This window comes from Sturnira hondurensis, unplaced genomic scaffold, assembly GCF_014824575.4.
Source record: "Sturnira hondurensis isolate 20B ecotype Veracruz unplaced genomic scaffold, ASM1482457v3 Scaffold0007845, whole genome shotgun sequence".
Classification (NCBI taxonomy): Eukaryota; Metazoa; Chordata; class Mammalia; order Chiroptera; family Phyllostomidae; genus Sturnira; species Sturnira hondurensis.
In genome coordinates this window covers 6,905-15,094 of record NW_028080476.1, presented here as the reverse complement: position 1 = coordinate 15,094, position 8,190 = coordinate 6,905, and the positions used below count along the sequence as shown (strand labels likewise).

The window sequence follows — 8,190 nt, the reverse complement described above, 5'->3', positions numbered from 1 at the left end:
GAATGAATGAGATGCACCAGGAAGGTTCTCACAAAAGAAAAAATTAACTAGACAATATCGAAAAAACTAACTTTGGCTAGTTGTTTAATTTTTAATTTAGAAACACTTAAATTAAAAATAATAGTATTAACAAATAACATCATGTGCTGAACAGTGTGCCAGACAATGTTCTATGGCAGTTTCCACATTTTAATTCACTTAATGCTGAAAGATGTATAGCTATATATTATTAATTAAATTACTTTACAAATAGAGGAACTAAATAATGAGAAAGTTCAACACCTTGCCCCAAATGAAAGGTTGATAAGCTAAGTCAGATGTTTTGATTCCAGAGCCCGAGCTGTTAGTCTCTGTAGTGTACCCCCAAAGAGAACCACCTGAAAACAGAGTTTTAGATAAGAAGCTAATTTGACTCTACTAGCACCCTCCCTTGTGCTTCTAGACTCCAGAACTGTGAGGAAAAATTAATTTCTTTTTTTTTATAAGCCACCCAGTCTGTGGTATTTTTAATAGCACCATGTACGGATGAAGACACCAATAGAAGAGTTGTTTTTCCAGATTATACTTCCTAACAAATGAGATACTCGTTATTGTGTAAATTTAATTATATACACACTTTCTTATTCCTTTCTTATTGTCTAGGCTCCACTCCCTACCTATCCTGAGCTAATCTAAAGGCTGGTGAAGAAATTTCCCAAGGCTATATTCCCTTATGCTCTTGAAGGTTAAGCAATCTGATTACTAGTATGAAGAAAAAACATAGGGATGCATTTCCATGACCAGTTGGTGCTTCTTAATATGCATACACAGCCTGCTAAAAAGGAAGTTTGAACATGCTTTCACTTTCACATTGCACGTTAAAGACAAGAAAGAAAAGCCATGGAAAATGCCGGTGAGTTTTTGTTTCTCACAGCCTAAAAGGGCATGCCTCGAGGGGAAAAATAAAAGTAACTGGCTTTTGGGGAAACCATATTTAGGTTTTGTGAATGTTTAAGTGAGCAGCAATGAGGGAGAGGAAAGAAAAAGGGAGGAAGGCAAAGGTAAGTAGAGACAGAGGCCCAGGAGACTTTCAAAGCTTTGGGGAAAGAAAGGTAAGGGCCACAAAGGAACTGGGACATTACTTGGATTCTGATGTCATTTTGCAATCTTAATTGAATTATCCCTATAAGATAAGTACTAGAGCAGCTGTTATCCCCATGTAAAAGAGACTACCATTGTTTCATTCTTTTATTTTGCTGAGGTGAATAAACACCTACCACTGTCAGGATGATGTCTGGTTTTCGGGCACTAACTTAGACATAGCAAATCTCAGAATTCAGGCAACACTGTGAGCATACATGGGTAATACTGAGGGAGAGTAAGTGATGTGCATATTCTCGGTATGAGTGAACTGTGTGGAGGGGGACATCTAATAGATTAAATCTGAAGGAGGCTCTTCCCTGTTCCTGACATCAGAAGAAATGATGTGGTTTTAGTCACTTGAGGAATCTTTGTGCTTCAAACAGACAGGTTTCTGAAGTCGAAGAGGAGGGTGTTTATCCAATCCGTGACTATGGGCACGATAAATGGCTTGTTGGATGGACTATTAGAGGAAAAAGTGCTGAACCAGGAGGAGATGGAGAAAGTAAGAAGAGAAAATTGCACAGCTATGGATAAAGCCCGAGATCTGATTGATTCAGTCATTCGGAAAGGGCACCAGGCAAGCCAGATATTTATCAATCAAATTGTTGAAGTTGACCCTCAACTTGCACACAATCTGGGGTTCTCCTAAGGTAAGGTCAACAACTCAGACTAGAGTTCACATAGACCCTGTGCCTTTGTACCTGCTTCCTTCTGGGTCTGATTGTATGTCTGATTTCTTCATTGGTCATGTTAGTTTGCAGACAACTTCTTTACATTTGGCTTCAGGGCCCCATTTCTAAATATTTGGCACTATTGTACATCTTCGGTGTCTTTACTCTTAGTTCTTATTCCTTCAGCCTCAGTATTACTCTTTGGTTTAAAACTTACCTCCCACCCTAAGTATGCGATAGCTCAGTAATTGAAGTTCAAGAGAACAGTATGCAAAACTTCATACTTCATTCTATATAACTCCTGGCATGGCACATGANCCCAGAGTCAACCTCACCTCTTGTCAAACGTTGCCTCCTTAGTCAGGGTTATTATACATTGGTCTCTCCCTCATCTACTCACCAATTTTTGAAGGGCTGCACAATATGGCAATTACATGTCAAATTTGAGAGACTATAATGAGAGATATCTTTCTAAAAGAAAGTTCTTGGCATGCGCCCTACTGCCAAAACAAGGCCTCCTCCAGAAAGTGTTCTTGAACTTATCGATGGTCAATTTTCTCCAGCAGTATAGATGTGAAGGATGGGACAAATTGCAGCCTGTTAACTTGGGGTTGACATTTTCTAGGAAGCCTATGATTTTCCCTTATTCAGGGTAGGGAAAAGGACCATGTTGTATCTATGAAAATCTTGTCTTCAATAGGAACTATGTAACACAGAATTAAGAGTATTTTACATTTGTTAGCTCCTGACAATTCTTAAAGTTTGTGGAGAAAAGCTTCTCCAGTGTGTATTGTTATATTTAGATCCTTATAAAATCTCAAAGAAATTTGAATTTAATTTTCTGAAATTGACAATCACAATGAATTGTGACCTCAGATGGTACATTATAAGTCTGATTGATTTAGTGAACCAAATAGAGTGACTGAGGCTTTTCAATGTTTTTCTTGGAGTGTGAATCTGAGTGGGGCAAATGCAGATTACAGTGACTGTTATCAGGGTTGCTTTCACAGATATCAATCTGTAGTGTCCTAACTGGGCGGGCAGAACAGTCATGAAGAAGAGCCTGGGAATAAAAGCAAGACAGATTTGTATTTATATTCTGGCTCTACCACTTTCCTGTTCTCTGGCAGTTAGGAAATTGACTTACCAGTGATTGAGGGTAGACCAGTGAGTCACCTCATCATCATTTTCTGCTGTGATAAATATTGGTGAGGCTAACTGTCAAAGTTTAGGTGTCTTTTCTTAGTCCAAGTCAGCTCTGAGTTAGACAATTTCACTTTGCACGTACCTTTTACATAGTAGTGGTCACCTCAGAAGCCACCTCAAAACATGCAAATTAAGAGAATTCTCGATTCTGTGGCTGGTGGAATCTCAGCTTCCACCTCATTATAGAATGCAGAGATCAAGGAATTCATTGTAGCATTCTTTTGCTCTGCCTTAAATGTGAAAGTCCAATAATATATGTGAAGAGGCAATTGTTTACCAGTAAAAATTGTGGTTCTAGCCCCAACTGGTGTAGCTCCGTGGATTGGGCACGGGCCTGTGAACCAGAGGACCTCAGTTCGATTCTCAGTCAGGACACATGTCTGGGTTGCAGGCCAGTTCTCAGCAGGGGATGCACAGAGGCAACCATACATTGATTTTTCTCTCCCTCTCTCCTTCCCTTCCCATCTAAAGGTAAAAAAATAAAATCTTTAAAAAATAATAATTAAAATAATTGTAGTGCCAGGTAAATCACATTTTGAAGAGGATCAAAACGTGTGGAAACTGTTTTCAATAGGGAGTTTCCAATACATTCAGACAGGATTCTTTAGAGATGATATGTGACAATTTTAATGCATTTTATCTTTTTAAGAAATTCACAATAAGGAAATTATCATACTACACAAGAGTACCAAGCAGAGATTCTTCCTTTTCCAGGTATGGTATGTTCAAAGGAAGAACATTTTTGAACCTATTCTTCCTTGATGTTAACTACAGATTTGTGTGACAAACCTAGAGAGGATACAACGAGTAATTCTCCTGAATTGATCATATGCTTTTTTTCTTTTTGCCTATGCTTCTTTCTCAGTAGTAATCCTTACAGCTTCACTACCATGTTTATACTAACAAATTATGAATCTGTGTCTCAGATTCTGACTACCCACCTGAATGCCATACTTCACTATTGTAGTGCCTGCTGAACATATGCACTCATCTCCAACAGACACCATTCTCCAATAAATATCTAGAGCTGACTTTGTCATTTATTCTTTCCTGTACATTGCTCCTCCTTTGGTTTTCACTATTTGGTTAGTGGTGCCACCATCACCAAGTTATTCAAACCAAAAATCCTAAATTAATTCTTTAGTTTTTTCTTCTCCCTCACACCCTTCAAGTAGCGGCCAAATTTTATTGATTACACTCTCAAATCCAGATCCGTCCAGCCACTTCTAATTTTATTATTACATATCAGAGCCCCTGTTCCCACAAGCCCCTGTGACTCCTCAACCATGACTCTCATTATATTTTTCTCTTGAGCTTTAAAAAACTGTACTTGAAAAATAATTAATTTAAAAAAGTGGAAAAAAAATAAAGTCATCATTGTCCTTCATTAGGCTTTAAGCTTTATGAGAAAATTGGGCATCTTTGACTTATTCATAAGAATGATCCCATCTAACAGTAATTGATTCATAGTGTGTATGTAATAAATATTTGTTAAAATTCTATTTTACTGAATAATTTCATGAAAATTGCAGTTATTTGCTACACCATTAGAACAATATTTAGCATATGGCCACTGTGTCAAAGACCTTGATCCATAGACCATTTTGAGTGTAACTAACAAGACAAAAGTTCCTGTTTTTATACACACAAGTTATGACTGACTAAGTATTTAAAAATCCCCACTACCACATTAAAGTTAGCCAAGAATTTAAAGATGTGTATAACCCTACACACGCTCGTATCAGGTAAGATGATATGGAATGCTGCAACAATTCAAACACTTTTCTTCAAATTAGTTAGTTGTTTTTCATAATTTATTTTTATTTTTCATTAATGTTCAAATACAGTTGTCTCCATTTATGGCACAGATTTAGTAGAAGCCTATGTCTCATTTGTGAGTGGGGAAATTTCATCAGCAGGCATCTCTCCACCAAGTGTGAACTCAGATGCCTAGACCTCTCCCATCATATGACTCTGATGTCCGTGCTATAAAATGCCTAAACAACTGTGGTCTCAACCATTAGTTAATGATATTGGAAGAAATATGGAAAACCATTGTTGAGAGATTATGCTGGGCTTGGCCTGGTTATGTCACACCATAATCTTGCCTGTATTCCTTGTCTTGACACAGTCACATGGCCAAACCAAACTGCTAAGGTGGTTGGCAGCACGGACTAGCTCTATGTGCAGAAAGAAGAAGACAGATTTTGTTGAAAAGCTAGCCAGTCTCTTCCACAAACATTTAAATGTGAAATGTTTCATTTCTCACAGTATTGAAGGTGGCCCAAGGAAATCCCAGGTCCAAGATGACAAGGAAGACCTTAAAAATGTTTCAAGCTTCTTTCCTGAAAAAATGGTCTCAGATTTATTGAGTCTTGACAAGGTCAATATATACTAGATTCCTTAAATGGCAAACATTATTTTTGTATGAATCCAGCTTCTTTCTTACAAAATAATCATTTCTTATTTGTCCTAGAAAAGTATTTTTCTCAAATACTTCTCAAATTATTTCATCAGAAGAGTGACACTTTTTCTTAAACAAAGAAGACTAGATTTGGAAGAAACTTAAAGACCAAGGAAGTAAATATGTCATCAAATTTAGAAATTTCTGTAATAAATCTATTATAGGTGGTTACCCCATGCATGTTTTCTTAGGTACTTCAGTGGATGGGACATCCACTATATAAACAAAGGCCCTGTTCCTTAACTGAGATAAAGTAACTGATATAATCCAGATGTTTCTCTTTAATATTTTTCGTTGTTCTCCAGACATGTATATCAAGAGAGAGTGTATTCTTTTCTCTCTTCCTCCTAATGATGATTTCTATAGATTTTTGTTTTTAGTTGTAGTTATATTTATTGTAATTATCTTTAACTTTACCCATGGCAAACCTATTTCATGTTGTCTGGGCAAATATACTATCATTTCTTCAAATTTCCCTTCTAAATTGAATATAACTATTTTTTTTTACAAATAGTTTAGTTTCTGACAGATCATCCAAATGTTGAGAAAACATATTTATTTTGATACAGAGATTATGTGATTATGTTACTTCTTTAGCAAGTACATCACACTGTTGGGTGGTGTTAAACTTGTAATAAAATAAACCCTAAAAATGCCCTGGCTGGTGTAGCTCAGTGGATTGAGCTCCAGCCTGCGAACCACACGATCGAGGTTCGATTCCCAGTCAGGGCACATGCCTGGGTTGCAGGCCAGTTCCCAGAAAGGGACTCATGAGAGGCAACCATACATTGATATTTCTCTCCTTCTCTCCTTCCCTTCCTCTCTAAAGATAAATAAATAAAATCTTTTAAAAACCCTAAAAGCTTTACTTATATAAACCACTATGAAAGCTCTTCCTCATGTATTTATGTAATCAATGTTTAGTGTCATGAATCTATCTAATGTGCCTCTTGATTTTAGTATTTAGTATTCTGTTCATAGTCCATTCTAGTTAATCCATTTAATATTCTTCTTTTAGTTTTAATTTTTATTTTGATTTCTATTTATTTATTTTTTAAGATATATTTTATTGATTAGACCATTACAGTTGTTCTATTACCCCCTTCATTCCCCTCCATCCTGCACACCCCTCCCCCACCCTTCCCCCCTTCAGTTTATGACCACGCGTCTCAAGTTCTTTAGTTTCTCTGTTTCCCCTACTATTCTTGCCCTCCCCCCTATCTATTTTCTACCTACAGTCTATGCCACTTATTTTCTGTATCTTCTCCCCCCTTCTCCTCCTCCCACTCCCCTGTTGCTAACCCTCCGTGTGTTCTTCATTTCTGTGATTCCGCTCTTGATATAGCTGTCCTCTTGGTTTGCTTTTGTTTTAGGTGTGGTTGTTAATAACTGTGAGTTTGGTGTCCTTTCACTCTTCCTATTTTTTAATCTTCTTTTTCTTAGATAAGTCCCTTTAACATTTCATATAATAAGGGCTTGGTGATGATGAACTCCTTGAATTTGATCTTATCTGAGAAGCACTTTATCTGCCCTTCCATTCTAAATGAAAACTTTGCTGGATAGAGCAGTCTTGGATGTAGGTCTTTATTCTCCTCCCCATATATACATACAGTAGAGAGACCGTGAAAGACAGAAAAAAACTCTTCATTCCTTCCTTTCTTCCTTTCATCAGTAATGCCTACTGTCAGGCCTATTAATTATGTAAGTAAATAAATAATTGGATATATATCTTTTAAAAATTGGGAATACATTCATCATCCTCTAACTCCATTAATTTTATTATTAATTTTAAGGCATTTGATATAAATTTATATCTTGAACAAGAAGTACAGAAACAGTCTCAGATGCAGAGAAGTATTTGTTGCCAGATGGAAAGAGGGTTGGGACCATGGGTAAAAAAGTTGAAAGGATTTAGAAGTTCAATTGCTTGTTGCAGAGTAGCCAGTGGGCTGTAAAGCAAAGCATAGGGAATATAATTGAGAATATTGTAATATCTATATATGGTATCAGGTGGGTACTAGATTTCTCAGGGTGATCACAATCCAAATTCTATAAACATCTAATCATGGGGATGTCCACCTAAAACTAATACAATATTGTATGTCAAATATATATATATATATTAAACATTTTCTACAACCATATATCCTTTCATTTCTTACAGGAAATTTGGCTTTATTATAATCCTCAGCGACCACTCTCATGCATGCTGTTCATTTTTCACTGAAGCATCATTATGTGGCACACGACTTGACTGAATGATGAAGAGAGCACAATGACGAAGAGAGCTTCTCACCCAAGCTCTGCAATTTGTGTTTGCCAAGTTTCTGAATCAACTATTTCTTTTAAACTTGTCTTCTTATTCATAAAATCTGAATCAGTGTATACTTAACCTGTTTACCAAACACATTTTTCATGACAGATAAAGAAATATAGTGTACGAAAGCTTTTGAAGCAATTGACAAGAAAGTATATTTTGACATTCCAAGCTTTTGAAATATGGCTCATGACTACTATACACAGCAGGCACTGTGGCGTGGTTTTACCCATACCATTCTATCACAAAACGTTAGAACAATTATGAATCCCCACCCCACAGATGCACACACACAGATGAGATAACAGAAACACAAAAATATTAAATAAATTGTCAAAAGAAACAGAAGTTGATGCCAAGGTTTTGTTTCTCAAAGTACACTCTGATAAGCTGCCTGAAAGAGAAGGTTT

The 8,190-nt window shown here is 36.5% G+C and overlaps 1 long non-coding RNA gene across 1 annotated transcript; it reads left to right on the top strand.

Moving 5' to 3' along the window:
• Window positions 1–788: 788 nt before the first annotated feature.
• Window positions 789–7,834, top strand: LOC118991854 (uncharacterized). Its single transcript, XR_005067493.1, has 3 exons — window positions 789–892; window positions 1,506–1,772; window positions 7,628–7,834. It is a non-coding gene; the product is annotated as an uncharacterized LOC118991854 (long non-coding RNA).
• Window positions 7,835–8,190: the final 356 nt, after the last annotated feature.